This window comes from Chiloscyllium plagiosum, chromosome 12 (genome assembly GCF_004010195.1).
Source record: "Chiloscyllium plagiosum isolate BGI_BamShark_2017 chromosome 12, ASM401019v2, whole genome shotgun sequence".
In the NCBI taxonomy this organism is placed as follows: domain Eukaryota; kingdom Metazoa; phylum Chordata; class Chondrichthyes; order Orectolobiformes; family Hemiscylliidae; genus Chiloscyllium; species Chiloscyllium plagiosum.
The window spans coordinates 26,727,562-26,749,144 of NC_057721.1; the positions used below are offsets into that span (position 1 = coordinate 26,727,562).

At 38.0% G+C, this 21,583-nt stretch overlaps 1 protein-coding gene and 1 long non-coding RNA gene across 5 annotated transcripts in view; one reads left to right on the forward strand and one right to left on the reverse strand.

The window, feature by feature from the left end:
* il1rapl1b (interleukin 1 receptor accessory protein-like 1b) overlaps positions 1-21,583 on the reverse strand; it is a 1,390,568-nt gene that overhangs the window by 963,760 nt on the left and 405,225 nt on the right. The window lies entirely within an intron of this gene.
* On the forward strand, positions 7,324-9,330 carry LOC122555083. The gene is made up of 3 exons (XR_006313154.1): positions 7,324-7,433; positions 8,091-8,162; positions 9,211-9,330. It is a non-coding gene; the product is annotated as an uncharacterized LOC122555083 (long non-coding RNA).

A 21,583-nucleotide genomic window follows, 5' to 3' on the forward strand; every position in this document is an offset into this window, starting at 1 on the left:
CTGTGAATAATTAGATATAAATTTAATTTAGAAAGCAAAGGAAACATTTTCCCATCATTCACTGTTTAGATTTTGGATATGCTTAACGTTTTTCAAAAAAATGTAACCAGAAAATTTTAAAGTACAAGATCATAGTGAATATTCTGAATGTACTGCAGATAAGGAAAACACTGCCTCTGTAACATCAAGACTTTATTACTCCAACATTTTCCTGGTTGACCTTGCATCTTCACCTGTAAATTTGACCTCAACCAGAACTTTGCTGCACATATTCTCAGTTACAACACATTACATTCACCTGTTGCTCCTGTTCTCTGTGAGCTACACTGATGCACAGCCCGCAATGCCTCAATTTTAAATTTTTTATCTTTGTTTTCTAATCACTGCATAGTGTCACACCTTCAGATCTCTGTCACCTCCTGCAGTCCTGCAACCCTTCTGCTTTCCTTTAACTCTTGCAAATTTCTGATTCAATTGCTGTAAATTGGAAGCTATTCCTTCAATTGCCAAGGCCCTAAGCATTAGCTCTTGAATTTACTCCCTAAATCTCTACACCTCTCTTCCCTTTTAAAACTCCCCCAGAAAAATATCTTTGAGCAGGCAATTTTAATCTGTCCTAATATCTTGTTATGTGGCTTGATGTCTGGTCTTGTTAGATAATCCTTCTTTGAAGTGCCTTGGGATGATTACTGTGTTAAAGGAGGAGTTTGAAAGCAATTTATTTGGCTTCTGTTGTTAATCTGCCATTACTACAGAAAGAGATGTTACAAAAAAAGTTAATATTAAGCACTACATGTATAGCATATTAATTTTCCTGCTTTCTAGACCTGCAGTTAAACATTGTTAAGTACACAATTCAGCTGAAGTAAAAATAATGAACCTGCATTTCTCCATGTTAAGATTTATAAAGGTGATCTAAGTAAGGATAAGTTATCTAGACAGTGTAAAAAATTGAAATATAAAATTAATATGTCAACTATCAAAACGTTCAACACACAAGGGCCTCATAATCCCCTCTATGCTCTTGCACATTTCTCCAACACAGTGCTTGAAGAACACTGAATTTTAACACAATCTTGAGTAACACTCTGGTGCTCAACCAAGTGCTGCCTTTCAAGTTTGCTTTATTTTGTAACAATTGCAGGAAAGTCCTGAAAAAACAGAAAAATAGAGCTCTATTAGCAGAGGCATGGAAGGAATTCGAAATAAGTGAAACAATGCCTCAAACCCCTGAAGCATGAATTTCAGAGCACCATTTAAGCCCTAAATTTGTCCAATGCAATTTTGGAGCTGCAAGGGTTGAATTTGTTCACCTACTGCAAAATTCCATGCATGTAAAATCCTGCTCTTCAGAAGGTTTAACTCCTCCATCATACGGATTCGTATTGACCTACATTTAAGCAATGGAAGGCCAGGATTCATTCAGAATTCCCAGGCAACAATCTACCAACCATATTTTGGCCGTGGTAGGCACTTACAGCTCATGTGACGCGGTGCCAGTTGTGGTGGTTTCAAGATTCAATCTATTTGCAGAATTATGATTAAGTTGAATGTAGCTGTACAGAACAAATTCCTGAAAACCCAAAAGAAATTTTCAATTACAGCTTTAAGAGCACTTGGGCGGGCAACCAGCACTAGACAAATTCAATGCAAGGTTCTTCAAGGGAGAATTTATAGTCAAGGACAAATACACTTCAGACCCAGTAAGAGAAACACAGGAATGAAAGATAGAAACTTCATGGAGTTCAAATGATGGACACACGTAATTCTTACAGATTGCATCTGATACAAAAGCAGTCTGATTAGCAGTTCAGGCAGATAGTGCACAGGCATCAGAGCTCTGAGATTAAAGTTAAAGTCCTTGGGAGGGGAGGGAAATCTTGGGAAAACAATGGAGCACTTATAAGCTGAAAAGTTTTTTAAGAAGTGTGTACAGCTCAAAGCAAGCATTACCACCATAGTAGGTGGAGACCGTAAGACAAGATTACAGGAAGGGAAATCAAGGGTTACATAAATTAATTTAAGTTGAGGCAGAAGGAATGTCAGATAGCCAGAATTAAAGCAATAAAAAGGACAATTAAGCCATTTCTAACAGATGAAAGAAGGAGACTATTGAGACCACAGTAAGAGTGGGAGTTCCATAAGTGAACCCACAGTAAAGACGAGAGGAATTTATTAAGATCTCAGAAACTGCTATTCACTGAATGAAACCACTAAGTTGAATGGGAGACTTTATTAAAATTATAAGGCAACCCATATTAATAGTAAAGCCGTAGCTAGCACCAATTGTCTAGGGAAAGCTGTTAAGCAAATGGAATTCATCTTTAAACACACAGCAGCAGGATTTATTCAGTAAAACCATTTAGGAGGATGGGCAGAATTTATTAGGACACAAAAGTTGGAAATCATTCATTTTTCCTGTGGAAAACCATAAACCTCCATTTTTAGGAGAGAAGGAGAGACAAACCATCCATTTTGGTCACAAAAGCACAGCTAAGCAGTCTAGTGAGTATTACATGGAAGCAGAGTTATAAATCTTTTAGACAAACAGCATAAACTGGATTAAAGGACTTTAAGGCAACCAGACAAAAAAAACAGTATTGAGACACTGCAGTAAGAATAATAAATAACCACATTTATAAGAAAATACCAGAAGCAATATTGCCAGAAAGACTTCAGAAATGGGCCAAACAGAAGACAGGTTGGAACATTTTGGATTAAACAGTTCTGATGTTTTTTTTAAAAAGCTTCAAAACAATATATTAAATCATAAACTGAACAAGTAAGCACACTTTTGTATTCAACTGGATCTACAGATGATGTTACAGTTCAATATATTAAAGGCAGATACTTTTCATCAAGTATGACAAGCCTTTGACAATTATTTTAATATTAGAGTAAACCAAATACGTGAAAGAACAAAACTTAACAGAAGAGTTCGACATTCATTGTGCAGGAGCAAAAATAATCTAATTAAAGTAAGGGGCAGTATGGGAAGGAGGCTTGACCCTGTTCTCTGCAGCAAAGAGCTGGAGTTTAGAAAGCTGTATTGCCCTGACTGGTGTTTGAGACTGGGACTTATACTTCGAACTAAAGAGGAAGTTAAAAAGGGGGAAGGCAGACAAAACAGATAGCAATGTTCTACGTAGTCATTACAAGGAGCTAGGTACCAAATTAAGAAGCAGAGCCTCAAAAGATAACAATCTCTGTTATTCTCTTAGCCACATGCAATTTGACAGAAAGCTAATAAGATTACAGAAATGAATGTGTTATGGGGCAGAGTTAATTCTTTTTTAATGATGCAGAATCTGAAAATAAAATAAAAACAAAACACTATGGTAAAACCATAGATGGCTTAAATTTAAACCTGTGTAACAAAACTTTGACAAATGCTAGTGCCCCTTCAGAACTAGGAACAGGAGCAAGCAATTCAGCTCAATTCTGCCCTGCCATTTGATATGATCATTGATGAGCTCATTTCAGCTTCAACTTTACTTTCCTGTCCGCTGTCCATAACCCTTCAACCTATTATTAATTAAAAATCTGTTTGTTAGCAGCATGTGCTTTCGTTCCACCTTAACAAGATAAAAACTGAAACATTCTTGATTTCATGCATTTCTCTTGTGCAACAAATTTGTGACATAAGGTACATGTTTTATTGAACCCTTGGTTGACTTGATAATTCTGGATACTCTGCCACGGGTTATCCCGAAAGGTGGCACTAAAAGAATTTTTCATTAGGAAGAGTAACTTAGCTTGCCTGTCACACAACTATTGAGCCTATATTCCATGCAATAGCAGTGAATATACTGGCAGATCTTAAATATTATCAGCTCAATTCTTCTTCCCTCAAAGCTCTGCTGGCTTCGCACATTTCCTACAGTGTTAAAATAAACCTTTCAGATAGCCATTGGAAAATGAAATATATATCATTACAGAGATCTGATCCTGCTGTCACCTAAAGCTGAGTAACGTTCATTGAATTAGAAAGACATCTCTGTCCACAACCTTGAGCTGAAATAAAACAACAAAATAACCAGATTACATTGTTCATCATCCGTACTCAGGAGTCTGGGAAACACTTGCTGAACACTAGTTTGTTGATCATGTTCAGCATTGAAACTATTCCAAATTCACAGGCTCATATCGTTCCTTCTCCCGCCTCATATCAGCTCACAATCTACAATTCTCCCTCAAGCAACAGAATTCCCAGTGCCTGGCTGAATAAAAGTGTTCAATACTTCTCCAAACATTAACAGTGGCAAAAGGTCACCCATTAGCAGAAAAGCAGCCACCTGCATTTTGCAACCACTGATAAAAAAAAAATCCATGGTCCCTGCTGTAAAAATGTTCCTGTCTTTCAATGTCCCATGTTCTTTCTTATTCTGTGCTCTCCACTAATAATTCCATATGGAGTAGTAGGGAGTGAGGAAAAGGTGATGGAGCAGTCCATTAAAGATGATATTAACATGGTGAGTAATAACCTTAGCTCAAAATAGCTAGGTATAGAATCAGTTTAGGTAGGAATAAGAAATAGTAAAGTTAAGAGGTCACTTGCGGGAGTAGTATATAAGCTATCTAACAGTAGCCACCAAATATACAGTAATATATGAACGGTGTGTCAGAAAGGTGATGCAATAATCAGGAGTAACTTTAATCTCCATGGAAATTGGTTCAATTTGATCAGCAAGGTAAGTATGAGAAATGAGTTCTTATGAGAGCATTCCAGACAATTTCTTAAGATAGTACCTTTTAACACTAACCAGAATGCAGGATATTCTATACAGTGTAATGTGCAATGAGCCAGGAATAATCAAAAACATTTGAGCAAAGGAGCCTCGAGATGACAGCAATCATATCAGGAATGTGAGAAGTATGGGACAAAGACTGGTTGAAATGTAATTATAAGGGTAACAAGGCAGTGTTGGCTGATGTAAACTGAGGTCGAGATACAAGCCAGATATTTAAGAAGATATTCAATAATTTTAAGCAAAGATTGATTTTGGTGAAAACAATGACTCCTTGAGACAGATGTATCATCTGTGGCTAAATGAGGGACTTCAGAATATTACATTGAAAAAAACACTATACAAATCTTTTAAGTTTAGTAACAGGTCAGAGGACTGGACACATTTTAAGGTGGAATTGAAAACAAATTGAAAAGCAGACAAAGTAGAGCAGCAAGCTAACTAGAAAAAATAAAGATAGTAATATAGATAACTAGAAAATATAAAGATAATAATTTTTTTGCAAATATTCTAAAAAAAGGTAAGAAAAAAGTAACTAAATTGAGTGCTGGTAATCAAGAAAAGGAATCTGGGAAATTGACAATGGAAAAAAATAAATGACAGAGGTGTTGAAAATTTGTAGCTGTCTTCAATGATTCAAAAAACTTCGTAATGATAATTCAAAATCAAGAGACTAAAGTAAGAGAGGAAATTAAAACAATCAACACCACCAGGGGAAATAAAATTTCAGAAAAACTGTAAGACCTTACGGCTAGTGCTCTGGGTATGATGGTATAGAGACACAATCTGAAATGAAGCGGCAATGGAGATAACACACGGTCATTGGTTATAATCTTCCAAAATTCCTTAGATTCTGGTGGGTCCCAGCAGATTGAAAAAAATCAATGTAACAGCTTTATTCAACAAAAGGGAGAAAACAAGAAATAGGAAGCTAATGGCCAGTTAGCCTAACAATCATCAGGGGAAAACTGTTAGAATCCATTTTTGAGGAGGTTATCACAGGATACTTTTTAAAAAAATCATAATCAGATAAGGCAGAAATAACACGTGCTTTGTGTAAGGAAAATTATATTTATTATAGTTATTTGAGGAAGTATTAAGCAAGGTAGATAACAAGGAACTCATACAAGTTGGACAGTTAGATATGCAAATGACTCCTGATCAGGTATTCTTCAAAAGTTACGACATGTAAGCACTCAATGCAGGTAGTGACATATTGGTATACATAAAGAACTGGTTAGCCAAAAAGAAGCAAAATGCACCAAATAATTAGTCTTGATTTGGATTGGAGTCTGAGATTAATGGAGTACTGTAGGGAAATGAGCTGGAGACTCAATTATTCATAAACTATATCATTGACTTGGTTCGAAGGATCAAATGCATGGTCGGTAAAATTTATGAATGACACTAAGATAGTTTCTTGTCAAGATGAGATGAAAAGTCTGCAAAGGCATATAGAAAGGTTAAGGAGTGAGCAAAATATTGGTATAAAGTGGGAAAATATGTATTTTTCAATTTAGGCAGGAAGTAAACAGCTTATCTCTAAATGGAGAGAAGTATAAGGATGACCTGCTACGTGAATCACAATATGTTACAAACAGGTACAGCAAGTGATTAGGAAGACAAATGGAATGTTGATATTTGTTGCAAGACAGAAGAAATATGCAAGGAGGGAAGATTTACTGTATCTGTACAAGGAGGACTTGAAAGACACTATATATGGAGAGTGTGATGAAAGCAATATAATGTGAGTGCTGGAGAAAGTGCTGGAGAAATTCAGAAGGTCTGGCAGCACCTGCGAAGTGAGAATTAGAGTTAACATTTCAAGTCCAATAATGACGCCTCTTTGAGAAGGATGTAAATAAAACATCTTAAGGATTTTTTTAAAATCAAGTTGGACAAGTTGGATGATTCATACATGTTGTATGGCTCTGTGTGAGGAAAAGAAACTGCCCGCATTAGGGAGATACAAGTCTCATTCCCACCACCACAGAGACTTAATTTATGGCATCACACAATTATTCCCAGCAGGCAAGAATACTGTGAACCTTCACAACTGGCAAAAAGGAATCAAAGACAGAGATTGCTGAAAAGCTCAGCAGGCCTGGCAGCATCTGTGAAGAGAAATCAGAGTTAATGTTTCAGCTCCAGTGACTCTTCCAGTTCTGAGGATCCGAAATGTTAACTCTGACATCTCTCCACAGGTGCTGCCAGACCTGTTCAGCTTTTACAGCAATTTCTGTAGTTGTTTCTGATTTACAGAATTCGCAGTCCTTTCAGTTTTAACTTGGCAAAAAGGAACAGCCTTCCCATCAGGGATGTTTACTCACTACCCATGCTTCCTAGCCCCATGCCCGTATAAGTACCATGTGAATCCCCTTACCATACTTGCTGCAGACAGACTTTGGCATCACTGTGCCTCCAGCAGTCTCTAAAGTGACACTGCACTGCATACTGATCACTGGATTCTGATTGGTCAGCAGCCTCAGACAAGATGCAATACTACTGTACTAGGAAGTGATCTCACAGAAAGCTTACCAGGTAATCACTTGAGCATAGGATGTGGTGGATTTTCTCTTTAACAGTGGTGAGAGCAGGAACATTCTGCATATTTTGTAACCCGCTACCGTATTTAGAACAAACAGTGGAAATTTCCATCCAGAGTTGTTAAAGCCGGTACAGAGAGTAAGCTGAATTTGCTTTTGTTCAAAGAAAAAATTGTTTTTACTATGTTTAAATTTAGGGCACCAAAGTCCATGTTTTCACTAATATTATATGTATTAGAATTTAAGAACCACTTATAATGTAACTACTGTTTGCTAACAAGTCTATTTTAAGTGTGCTGCTACACCAATATATGCATATGTAGGTCAGTTAAGTTCAAACTCAAAAAATAATGAGAATGATATCAATGATTTCTAATCCATCTGTAAAGGGGCCTTTTGAATTTTAGTTGAATTGACCAAGATCTGTTAGTATAGTTTTACACTTCACACAGACTTCATAGCTTGCATTATAAGTGGTTCCTTATAGCATTTGAATTGAGTTATCAAATATGAAACATATGGGCATTTTTTTTCTTGGTCAATAGCTCTGGCTAATCAAATGAATATGCATTTACTTAAAAAAAAAACTTGCCAGCCATCCATACTCTCCTGCTTTGGGGTATTTGTATTAAAATGCCCAATCTGTTTTACATCATTTAGTATACAAGAAAGGTATTCAAAATACCTAAGAAGCGACCCTGTAAGATAAGAATAATAGTTCAGACAGATGAGCCAGCATGACATGCCAACTTGAAAACCTTCATTGCATCAATTATCATTTATTATTTCTCCACAGCTCCCCATGCTCTGTACAGATTCTCCAGAGGAACTTTCTCAGAAGTACAACTACTCTTATGTCTATATTGTGGTAAGGAGCAGGATGTTAGTACAAAGACAAAACTTGGAATGTGTGCTCAGCTTCTAATCAGAAATCTTGCATCTAGTCCAAGACTGGAAGCAATGCAGTGAAAGAGTTTTGAATGGTACAAGAATTAACATTATGCAATAAAAACTGAAAGAACTGTGGATGCTGAAAATCAGAGACAAAAATAGAAATTGCTGGAAAAACTCAGCAGTCTGGCAGCATCCGTGGAGATAAATCAGAGTTAACATTTCAGGTCTAGTGACCCTTTCTCAATGAGGAAGGCTCAATCAACCCAAAATGTTAATTCTGATTTATCTCCACAGATGCTGCCAGACTGCTGAGCTTTTCTAATTAATAATATGCACTTTGCATTTTATTACAACTTGCATTTATATTACCACTTTAATGTAATATATTATCTCAATTTGATTCACAGCAGCAACCTAAAGCAAAATGTGACACTGAGCAAAATAAGGATGTATTAGGGCAGATAGCCAAAAGCTTAGTTAAAAAGTTAGGCACGACGGAACATCTTACATCAAAAAAGAGAGAAACAAATACTTATTGATCAAGGACCTTCAGTTTAGGGTTTGGCATGACTGAAGAGGGTGGCAAAATTAAGTGTAGGATTAAGTTACTTTTCATCAATTAATAATTTCAATTGTTTAGCAAGCAGAGAATTAAATTATAACTTGCTTAATCATGGTTAATTGTAAACAAGGTCTGAAAGAAAGAAAGCCATATGGCCCAGGCAAAAAATAAGGTTATTAGTTTATAGTTTTATTGCTGTTTTATGACTTAGACGAGGTAAATTTAAGCTAATACATGCAAAAACACTTTGTGATCAAGGACTTTTATCAGTACACAGCTGTTTTAAATTGGTTTAGTTTTGTAACTTAATTTAACATGCCTATATTTACAAAATGTGCATATATTTTGCTTTGGAATTAGGTTCTGTAGTGAGATTTGTTGTTTAGTAGCTGTTTCAGTCAGGGCATTTGAGATGGGTGTTGATCACTAAGAGATGATAATGCATATTCTATGCAAATAGATAACTGGATTCCATTGTGTGAGGTTGCTTGGTAAAGATCTGTGGAGCGTTAAGCTACGAGGAACACGCTGTCATAAAAAGAACAATCTTCAAAAGTGAGTGGCAAATCAAAGAATTAACAAGGACATAATAGGAAGTGATGTCACTGTGGTTACCACTGCTTTCATCGGAACTAATTCAGGCATTTGCACATATTGTTCAAGCAAGTGAAGATTAACCCTGGCTGTTCATGCACTAATAAGTCAATTAGAGTTCATGGTGCCTCTGATCATATACAGAGCAGTGACAAGCAAAGGTTAATACGACTTAGCTTTTAGTGGTTTGCTGCACAAGAAAAACAACCAAAGACATAAGGAAAATTTCAGTTAACAGAACCTACGCCGAGTCAACTGGCATTCCAAAGTGGATTGACTGGAAATCACTGCTTTAATTATGTATTCTTCCTTTTTTACTACTTTTGATAAACTTAAATTCTGTGAAACTTGTGAAGTCATATTATATCAAGAAAAGTTCTTATAACCAAGCAAGGCCACATTAGATTTGAAAACAAAGGTAAGAATGCGAGAATCAAGGTGTGATTAACAGGGTGCCAAGCATGAGTCTGGTCCATAAATTGAACTTGGTGCAAGACAGAATACACACAGCAGAGTTTGATTGGCTTCAGGTTTATGCAAAATATAATTTACGGGCTAACCAAGAGTATCTTGAAATTGTTAAGGTTACAGGCACACAGCCATGGATGAGTGTTTCAGCAGAGTGCGAGCTGAGGTTAAGGGAAGCAGGTGAGATATTCAGAACTGGAAATAAACAGAGTCTGAGTGAAGAGGGGTCATGTGATTGGAACCTCATCTCAGATCAGGTATGACACCAAGATTAAAAATCACACAACACCAGGTTATAATCAACAGATTTATGTAGGATCACTATCTTTCGAAGCACTGCTTCTTCATCAGGTTGTGAAGCAGAATCATAAGACACAGACTTGAAAACAACAGGATTGCAGTGTCATGGAATGTAATATTAAACAAATTTAGCTTAAGTCTTTCATCTTTCAGAACGACCATGTTCATTTCAGCTCCTTCATATGTAAATCCCAGTCCTTTTTTAAAGTTATATTCTCAAGATAGATTTAACAAAAAGTGTCATCTCAGCTCAGATACTGCATTGAAGGTGTGAAGTCAGAGTCTGTATCCCTATATTGGGGCAGACTGATTCTACTTCTAAAGTGAGAGTTATAGAATCTTGCAAGGATTTATGCAGTTTTCGAGCAAAATAAAATGTAATTCCGCAAGTATAAATTCACCCACAAACTTATATGTGTGTGTGCAGGCGGGAACCGAGTGAATGTGTGCATGTGGGTTTTTGTGTGTGTATGTGGGGGTGGGGGGGAGTGTCTGTGACAGAATGTGTGTCTGTGCATGAGTGTAATGGGTTTTACGTCTGTGAGAGAGTTTGTGTGTGTGGGGGGGGAGCATTGTGTGACCATATGCGAAAGAGCCTGTGTGAATGTGTGGGTCTGGAGGAGTGTGTGTTCGAGTATCTCATACCCTGCAGGCAATGATGCCCTGGGGCACACTACATTGTCAAGACTGAGCAGAGGCTACAGCAACGGATGAATGGACACTGCTCAATAATCAACATACAGAAGGTGTTCCCTCCTAGTCAGAGATCACTTCAGTGGTATGGGACATTTGACTTCGGATTTTAGGGTGACCATCCTCCAAGGTGGACTTTGGGACAGGCAACAACGCAAAGTGGTCAAACAGAGGTTAATAGCCAAGTTCAGTACCCATGGGGGATGGCATCAACCGGGACCTTGGGTTCGTGTCACACTACATGTAACCCCACTGCACTACACACACACATACACACGCACACCCCCGTACAGACCCACACATTTATGCAGACCCTCTCTCATATACAATGTGGGCGGCACAGAGGCACAGTGGGTAGCACTGCTGCCTCACAGCGCCAGAGACCCGGGTTCAATTCCCGCCTCAGGTAACTGACTGTGTGGAGCTTGCACATTCTCCCCGAGTCTGCGTGGGTTTCCTCCAGGTGCTCCGGTTTCCTCCCACAGTCCAAAAAAAATGTGCAGGTTAGGTGAATTGGCCATGCTAAATTGCCCGTAGTGTTAGTTGCAGGGATAAATGTAGGGGAATAGGTCTGGGTGGGTGCACTTCGGCGGGTCAGTGTGGACTTGTTGGGTCAAAGGGCCTGTTTCCACACCGTAAGTAATCTAATCTACAAGCTCACTCTCATATGCTCATACATATATTCCCCCACACTCCACTCACACATGCACCCTTTCACAGACGTGCACCCCATCAGACAAAACACAGACACACATTCACAAACCCACATGCACACACTCACTTGGTCGCCCCTGCACACACACATGTAAGTTTGTGGGGTGAATTTGTACTTGCAGAATTACATTTTATTTTGCTCAAAAACTGCATTAATCCATATAAGATTCTGGAAGTCCCATTTTAGAAATATAATCAGTCTGATCTAACATTGGGAAACAGACAGACTTTAACCTCACACCTTCAAAGCATTATTTGAGCTGAAGTGGCATCTATTGTTAAAAGCTATCTTGAGAATGTAACTTGAAAAAAGTTTGGGATTTACATAACATGGTCATTCTGAAAGATGAAAAACTTAAGCTAGATTTGTTTAATATTGCATTCCATGACACTGCAATCCTGTTGCTATAAAGTCTGAGTCTTATGATTCTGCTCCGCAACCACCTGATGAAGAAGCAGTGCTTCGAAAGCTAGTGATTCTGAATAAACCTGTTGGGAAGCTAGGGAAGTGATTGCTGGGCCTCTTGCTGAGATATTTGTATCATCGATAGTCACAGGTGAAGTGCCGGAAGACTGGAGGTTGGCTAACGTGGTGCCACTGTTCAATGAGGGTGGTAAGGACAAGCTAGGGAACTATAGACCACTGAGCCTGACGTTGGTGGTGGCAAGTTGTTGGAGGGAATCCTGAGGGACAGGATGTACATGTATTTGGAAAGGCAAGGACTGATTAGGGATAGTCAACATGGCTTGATGCGAGGGAAATCATATCTCACAAACTTGATTGAGTTTTTTGAAGAAGTAACAAAGAGGATTGATGAGGGCAGAGCAATAGATGTGATCTATCTGGACTTCAGTAACTCTACTTTTTGTCATTTATATAAATGATTTGGATGTGAGCATAAGAGGTATAGTTAGTAAGTTTGCAAATGACACCAAAATTGGAGATGTAGTGGACAGCGAAGAGGGTTACTTCAGATTACAACAGGATCTTGATCAGATGGGCCAATGGGGTGAGAAGTGGCAGATGGAGTTCAATTCAGATAAATGTGAGGTGCTGCATTTTGGGAAAGCAAATTTTAATAGGATTTATAAGCTTAATGGTAAGGTACTAGGGAATGTGGCTGAACAAAGAGACCTTAGAGTGCAGGTTCATAGATCCTTGAAAGTGGAGTCACTGATGGATAGGATAGTGAAGAAGGCGTTTGGTATGTTTTCCTTTATCGGTCAGAGTATTGAGTACAGTAGTTGGGAGGTCATGTTGCAGCTGTACAGGACATTGGTTAGACCACTAGTGGAATAATGCTTGCAATTCTGGTCTCTTTCCTGTCGGAAAGATGTTGTGAAACTTGAAAGGGTTCAGAAAAGATTTACAAGGATGTTGCCAGGGTTGGAGGATTTGAGCTATAGGGAGAAGCTGAACAGGCTGGTCTGTTTTCCCTGGAGCGTTGGAGACTGAGGGGTGAGCTTATAGAGGTTTACAAAATTATAAGGGGCATGGATAGGATAAATAGACAAAGTCTTTTCCCTGGGGTAGGGGAGTCCAGAACTAGAGGGATTAGGTTTAGGGTGAGAGGGGAAAGATATAAAAGAGACCTAAGGGGCAACTTTTTCACGCAGAGGGTGGTGCATGTATGGAATGAGTTGCCAGAGGAAATGGTGGAGGCTAGTACAATTGCAACATTTAAAAGGCATTTGGATGGGTATATGAATAGAAAGGGTTTAGAAGGGTATGGGCCAGGTGCCGGCAGGTGGAACTAGATTGGGTTGGGATATCTGGTCAGCATGGACGGTTTGGACTGAAGGGTCTGTTTCCATGCTGTACATATTTATCACTCTATGACTCTACACCTATAACCTGGTGTTGTGTGATTTTTAACTTTGTCCATCCCAATCTAACCTTCTAATTATGACGCCAAGATTATAAGCATTCTGATTAAGCCAATTCTGATTAAATGAGGATTAGAAGTCACAGCATTTAAAACAACAAGGGTTTTATAATGGAAGTATTCAATCTCCAAGGCAGCAAGCTAGACCAATGAAAACCGAAAGAACCGCAGATGCTGTAAATCCAAAACAAAAACAGAAGTTGCTGGAAAAGTTCAGAAGGTCTGGCAGCATCTGTGCAGAGAAATCAGAGTTAACATTTAAAGTCCAATGACCCTTCCTCAGAACTGAGCTGGACTAATCGTTTCCTTCCAAATGACCAAAGTCATTGTATCACGTAATCTAACTCAAAATGAGAGTTCAAGATTATGCAACACCAGGGAGTGGGAAAATAATGCTCGGTGGGGTAAACAACTGGAATCAATATTTCCAATTAATATACTTTATTGTAGTATGCTGCCGACTTGAAAGTGGGTGGCACGGTAGCACAGTGGTTCGCACTGCTGCCTCACACTGCCAGTCCCGGGTTCAATTCCCGCCTTAGGCGACTGACTGTGTGGAGTTTGCACATTCTCCCCGTGTCTGCATGGGTTTCCTCCGGGTTCTCTGGCTTCCTCCACAGTCCAAAAATGTGCAGGTTAGATGAATTGGCCATGCTAAATTGCGCCTAGTGTTAGGTGAAGGGTAAAATGTAGGGGAATGGGTCTGGGTGGGTTGTGCTTCAGTAGGTTGGTGTGGACTTGTTGGGTCAAAGGGCCTGTTTCCCCACTGTAAGTAATCTAATCTAATCCTGAGTCTCTATGGTGGATGTACTTTATCAGAATTCTTGAAAAAAGAACTTCTTAATACACTGCCCCTTAATAAATATGGGCAGAAAAGGTGGAGCCATCGCCAAGTTCCAGGATGGATTGCTCAATGGTTTCAGTGCAGAAAGCAGGGAATAGGAGTATATGGTCATGATTCAGAATGGCAGAATGCTGATGGGCGATCCTGTGGAAACATTTAAATTATGGAACATTTTGATAGAGAGGATACAGAGAAATGTTTAGAAATCATCAATTTAAGACAGTCACAACAAAATTCCAGAAGCAAATTCTGAAGAAATTGGAGATGAAGGAGTTGAAGTGAATAGTATTGATATATTTAAGCATAAACAAATATAAGCATATGAAAAAGCAGGGAATAGAGGATTATTTCTAGTTGAAGAAAGATGAGAGGAGGCTCATTAAAGTCCAAAAGAACTGGTTAGACCAAATGTCAGATTTCTGTGCTATATCTCCAGCATAATTCTCTATGAAGCTTGGCAGAGGTACAGAGTTGGAGTATGGAGTAATTCTGTAGCTCATTTTGAATAATACGATGTGTTGTGAGATTTCCAATGTTTTTAACATTAAAATAGCAGTTTGGTACTGTTGAGATTCTACATGAGATTTAATACTAACTGGAAAATTTACAACCATTCCAAGTTTAAAAAGTAGCACAAAACCATCATAAATTTGGTGCTAATGAGTTTAGCCCATTTTTACACTACTCCACCTCAAGTATAGCTAATTCCCATCATCTATTCATTCTCAGATTGCTAAATAGCCTAAAATCTTCAGGTCCTGAAAAACACATCTCAAAACACAATTTCAGACAAGTGAATAAGTTTGATTGTGTACTTCATCTCAAGTGTTTAAATCCAATATTTTCAATGCAAGTACACTTAAGACACATTCTAAAGGCACTCTGATGAACATAAACCAATAAAGTAATTCAGGCAAGTGGAATTTTAATTTAAAAGCTACATGAGTGAGATTAACACCAAAAAAGGCTCTTAGTTGATGTGGTTCTAGTAAGCAAATCATTTAACATTGAATTATGATGTAGACAAGAAAATAAGTCAGAACATTGTTATTTCATGTAAAGTGCATTGGAATTTCTTAATGCAGAACAGGGATAGATCTTTTGTATCCAGCGCACTGAAACTGAAATAGTTTTTTAAATTATGTGCTGTTTGATTCTCTTAATTATGTATGATGTTTGACAGTTTTCCACCAAATATTATGTAGGGCATCTCAGTACATGCAGTGCTTATACTTCAAGACCTAAATAATTATTTGGACTTTCAGTTATTATCATGCATAAAAATATAATGATCTGATTGGTCACAATGTTAATTTAGTGGAGGGCAGTCATGACCAATTTCAAAACACCAGGATAATATGATATCAATCAATTAACTCTTCAATAAGTCAGAGGTGGAAGCTGTCAGGTGTTGTTTGTGTCCCAGCAGTGATTTCTGGAACTCAGCATGACTCAGGAAAACTCAAGGGATTGTGATCAAATAACAATAATGAACTCTAACTACCACGTACTAGGGTTCTGATATAATGACCGATTGAATGGCTCAGTTTGGAGACTCGGATATCCATCATATTGATGTTATTCAATATTCCCTAGTTCTGTATTAAAAGTTGATCATTATTAATTAGTTACAGCACCTGGCTGACAATGAAATCAAAAATTTTAAAAGCTGTTTCTATTGTTAGGGAGCAATTACTTTGCATTATGTTTTGCACAAAAGATTCATAAAATAATTTTAGCACATCTTTGGAAAGATGAATAAATTGCAAGATGCAACTCCATGACAGAGAACAGCAGTTCACTTTTAATTTCAATCAGTACATGACCAGTAACGAATATTTCAGTTCCTGCCATTTACTGTCAAGGGACAAAGCAAGACAATCTACTGTCATGAAATTTGATCCATTTATAGCATGAAACTTCAAATCCATATTATTGGTTGTGCTACATTCAAAAAGCAGATTTCTGTACATTTAATGTTTGGTTGTCTGTTAAATTTATGTAAGCAGAGTATGAAATATTTGCATTTGATTCTGTTCATGAAGTGTGCTTAAACTTGAATTTCTATACAAATTGAGTATTTTCGCCAAGGACTTTTGCTTTTTCTTAAAAATATATCTTTGTAGAATAAGTGGCAAAATTTTGCACAATTAAAAGCAGCATATAAAGGGAAATTTTTGATGGGTAATTCCCTAGAAATTTCTTGCTAAACCTCCACAATAGACTTGTCACATGAACAAATGGCCATGAATATAATGGTCACTATATTAAAAAAACAATAAAATAAGATTATCCCACGTACTCCAGAATAATGTAAAGTGGGTAGGCACACACCAGTGATTATTAAGAAATTAATGTATCTTTAGTTTGAGAAAAAAAAAGGCTACAAAGGTTTCAAAGTTACTCAAGGTTTTGGTTTGATTACTCAGTCTCAATTATTTTCAGATTTTTTTTTCCTTTTTTTTGCCCTTAGCAATCTAGATTAAGACTCAATCATAATTTGGCAGCCAGACGTGGATTGCTATTTCACAACTGATAATAGAAAGTAATGTACAATACAAATGATGAAACAGCTTTCCAATTTCAAACACTATATGACAATTGTGACAGACTGCAATTGGCAGCTTCTGATGATCTTGATGATCTGCAGTAGAGTTAGCCTGGGCCTGCTGGCACCACTTGGGAACAGGAGACTCCACCAGCACTACATTTGCCAAATTGAGGCTGTTTCATCTCTCCCTGCAGATATGGTGTCTCAGTGCTGCCAGAAGGCCACACAGCACCACTCAGGCAGTCTGACTTTCCTGGCAGCCCTTCATAATCCTTCTGTGTCTTCCAAATGTTTCAGCTTCTTGACAAAGGTGCTGATGCCAGGAAAAGGAGATTGGGCAATGGAAAGAAAATTAATGGAAGCTGGCAAAAAAAAATAAAAGGGTCATGAAAGCATAAGTGCCAACATAAAAGAAACAAGAGGAAAGCAATGATTAAAAAGGCACCCAAAAAACCTTAAAACCTTATCCTCAAATACTTTAATGTTAACCACAAAACCCCACTACACACAATAAATTCAGCCACATTTTAGTATGCAATTAATTTAGTGACCGACCAACCAGAAACTGGAATGAGGTCATCAGAACTAATTAAAAAAAGCAATTAGTGTTCCAATTAATTGCCATGAATACAAAAGCAAGTCAGAGGCTGGAAATTCTGTGGTGAGTAACAGACCTCCTCCAATATTTATAAGGGACAAGTCAAGAGTTGGATGGAATACATTCCACTTGCCTGGATGAGCACAATTCCCATGACATACAGGAAGCTTGACATCATTTAGGACAATAGCAGCTAACTTGACCAGCACCCCAAGCATCACCATAAACACCAGCTCCCTACACCACCAGCACACAATAGCAGCATTATATATCATCCAAAGATGAAATGCAATTACTCAGCAATCCTTTGACAGCACCTTTCAAAGCAATGACATCTATCACCTCAAACAGCAGAAACATCAGCAGGTTTTCCCTCAAGCTGCGCAATATCCTGATTAGAACCATATTGCCATAACTTAACTGTCAGCGAATGACAATCCTTGAAGTCTCTCAAACAGCATTACCAATGTACCTACAACCCGTGTACTGCTATGGTTCAAGAAGGCAGCTTACCACCACCTTCTTAATAGCTATTATGGATGGGCAAAATTACTGGTCTTGTCAGCGATGCTCCTATTTCAGGAAAATTTCACGACACTGCAGTCCTTCATATTCATGGATGTTTTCCTATTTATATTATAATTCGGAAATATGAATGATGCAACATAGCAAAGGGAACTCAACCAGGTCAGAAGTTTAACTAATTTACTTTCTCAGGTGTTGGGAATATAGGAAGTCATGGAGACATTTCAATAAGATGTCAACAGTTAAGTTAGAAATTCCTTTCTTGCTCCCAATAACACCATAAAGAAAGTAACAACTGAATTTTCATTAGCACACCTCCATTAAAAGTTCCAAGAAATAATTTCTTACAGTTGGAGTACCACAAGTAGATGAATTAACGTATGAAACGTAATCACAGGAATTTATGATGTTTGTCCTGCACTCTGTACCAGAGTACACTCCAGTACCACCTGTCATAAATAAGAAGACTCAGCTTAAGTACTCACACTCAGATTGAAAAGATTAGATTCATGGAGGGTTAAATTGCAGCTGGGCTAGAAGGAGCGTCTCCAGGAAAAGAATATCTCCCCGTGAAATATAGTTCTATGGTTTCAAGTTAACAGGCTGAGAAAAGGACAGAATAGACAACCAGGAGCAAAAAATCCCTTTGGATTGATTTGAGGGAGAAAGTGAACATCTAAACAAAGGACAATGCAAAGTATATCTGTTTCTGCAGATGGGCTAAGAATATGACATGACATATTCCATTCTGTGGTTTAAGTTATGTATTATTCAGTTCATTGTGCTTTCAGCCATTTATTACATGAATGTCTTAAAGTGAGATGTCTTGCTTTTTGCTTGGATATTAATTGAAAGTTTGAATTTATTTTTGAAAGTTATCAGACTTTGCAGGGATTGTAACACTGTTTGCACAAAACTAAGTTCCAGAAACAACAACTAAATGGGAGAACAGTTAATTTGTTTTTGTTGCTGCTGGCTATGGACTGTTTTGCAATCAGGTAAACAGGAAGACAGAGATTTAATGTCTCCACTAAAAGACAAACTCTTCCAATAATTGAATATTCTTTAAATAGTGCACTAAACTCTCAATCCAGACTATTGCAGTCAAGTCCTGGACTGAGACTGGAATCTGAAATCTTAAGGGTCAGAAGTAATATAGCTACAATGGAACTGAGCATTTTTAACTTGTAGTTATTAAAGCCACCCAAGTTGTTAATATTTTCAGATGCTTTCATAGTAGATCTGTAATTATTGGAAATAAACCAAAATTTGCAATATTGAATGCTCAGAGTATTTTAACACACAAAGTTGTAAATGTGCATGCAGTTAGTTAGGGGTAATATATGTGGGGTGGAATGGTGGCTCGGTGGTTAGCACTGTTGCCTCAAAGCACCAGGGTCCCAGTTTCAATTCCAGCCTCGGGCAACTGTTTGTGTGGAGTTTGCACATTCTCCTTGTGTCTGAGTGGGTTTCCTCCAGGTGCTCTGAGTCCCTCCCATAGTCCAAAGATGTGCAGGTCACATGAATTGGTCATGCTAAATTGCCCATTATGTTAGGTGCATTAATCAGAGGGCAATGGGTCTGGGTGGGTTACTCTTTGGAGGGTACTTGTTGGGCCGAAGGGCCTGTTTCCACACTGTGTGGAATCTAATCTACTTTTTTGAATTAGAATTCCTACAGTGTGGAAACAGACCTTTCGGCCCAACAAATACCCTCCAAAGAGTAACCCACAAAACCCATTCCTTTTATTTCCCCCTGATTAATGTACCTAACCTACATTGTGCTGAACACTATGGGCAATTTAGCATGGCCAATTCACCTGACCTACACATCTTTGGACTGTGGGAGGAAACCGGAGCACTCAGAGGAAGCCCACACAGACACGGGGAGAATGTGCAAACTCCACACAAATAGTCGGCCCTGGCTGGAATCGAACCTGGGTCCCTGGTGCTGCTAACCACTGAACCACCATGTCACCTCAATAATTTTGCACTTGTTTTATAAATATCAAAATAGATAAGTCAGACAGAAGTTTTGTTTCTTCATAAGAATAAGGAGATTGTGCAGCAAAACAAGCAGAGTTAAAACAGAACTATGCTATAGTTCCCTATATCAGTAGGGATTTGAATCTGGAAACTACAGCATATCTGTTTTGGTAGTAAGGCAGCTTCATTCACCTTATTAGATTTTAATTTGTTTTGTCCAAATCAAATCTATATTTTTATTTTTAATATCTAACTAATGGAGCATTTGGAATGATGCCCATATTTTCTTATAACCATTTAAATGCAGACATTTCCCAAAACGCCAGCTACAGAAGAAGGAAACAGACATCAGGGTTGAATAGATTATTTCAAGGAGAAACATTTATCAACTCATGTCATTGTAAACAGGTTGGCCTTGTAGCAGGTAAGATGAAAATCAATTGTAGTGAGCTGGAACAAACAGAACAGTAACATCCTTGGGTCAAAGTAATTCCATACTTAAACAGAATATTACTGACATGTATGTAGAAGTAGATCTTATCCAGACTCACTGCTTACTTTGGTAATTACACAACTATGTATAAGGTACTTTGATACTGTGACCCATTGTCTTACAATGGCTTCTATTTTCTTTATATAAATCTGATGAATATTTGTGTTAAAATTTACAAACAAATTCTAAATAGTACCTTGTGACTGATTAATCTTGTCCATAATGTTACACTGGCAATTTAATGTGCAGAGGAGCTGAAATGAAAGGATTTTGCACATAAAATCAAAAGCACTGGTCATCCTGAGTGTTATTTGTTTTTTATATTATCCAAACCATACTTTAAGACAACTGCATCTCTTGCAAACAACCATAGGAATTTTATAATGAGACATAACAATGAAAACAAATGAGGGAAAGGGAAGGTAGAGAAACTCTGTTCTTAGTCTTGCATTTGGGCCAGTACTGACATTGCAAGATATGGCCGGCTGAGATTTTAGCCAATAGACTTCATTTACATTTAATGAGCAAAATTCTTACAAGAATTACTGTTACTTCGCCAGCAGAGGCAGGCATTTGAATGGTGAGTGGCTACCGTTGGGATCTGTGGAAATGAGGTGGAATTTTCCCTGTGATATAGAGATGTGCGTGAGGAAAGCACTAGGAGGATATTCACAAATTGGCATTAGGTCAGTGTGTTGATGAGCTCCCATCTCTGGCTAATCTTCCTGGTGGGATACCATCACCTATAGAAGTTACTTACCAGCAACAGCAGGCAGCCAACTTGCATAATGAACTAGCCATTATGGGATGTCTGGGGCTACTATTAGCCTAAATGCTTCCCCATTGAGGACCTTGAGATCCCATGCATCATTTGAGGTGTACTACACTAACTTGCATAAATCAGCAGGCCAAAGTTACAACAGCTGCTGCCAATCCTTAGAAGGAGTGAGTGGCTTGGCAGTTATGCTATTATTTATTATATTAAAATTTGGCTTTGTTACATGAGACATAGCAACATAGAAAATAGGAAAAGTAGCCTTTGGGCCTGGTCTGCCATTCAATATGATCATGGCTGATCATCCAACTCAGTGCCCTGTAACTATTTTCTCTCTGTACACTTTGATCCCTTTCGTCAAAGAAATACATTCAACTTTTTGAAAACATTCAGTGCTTAGGCCTTAA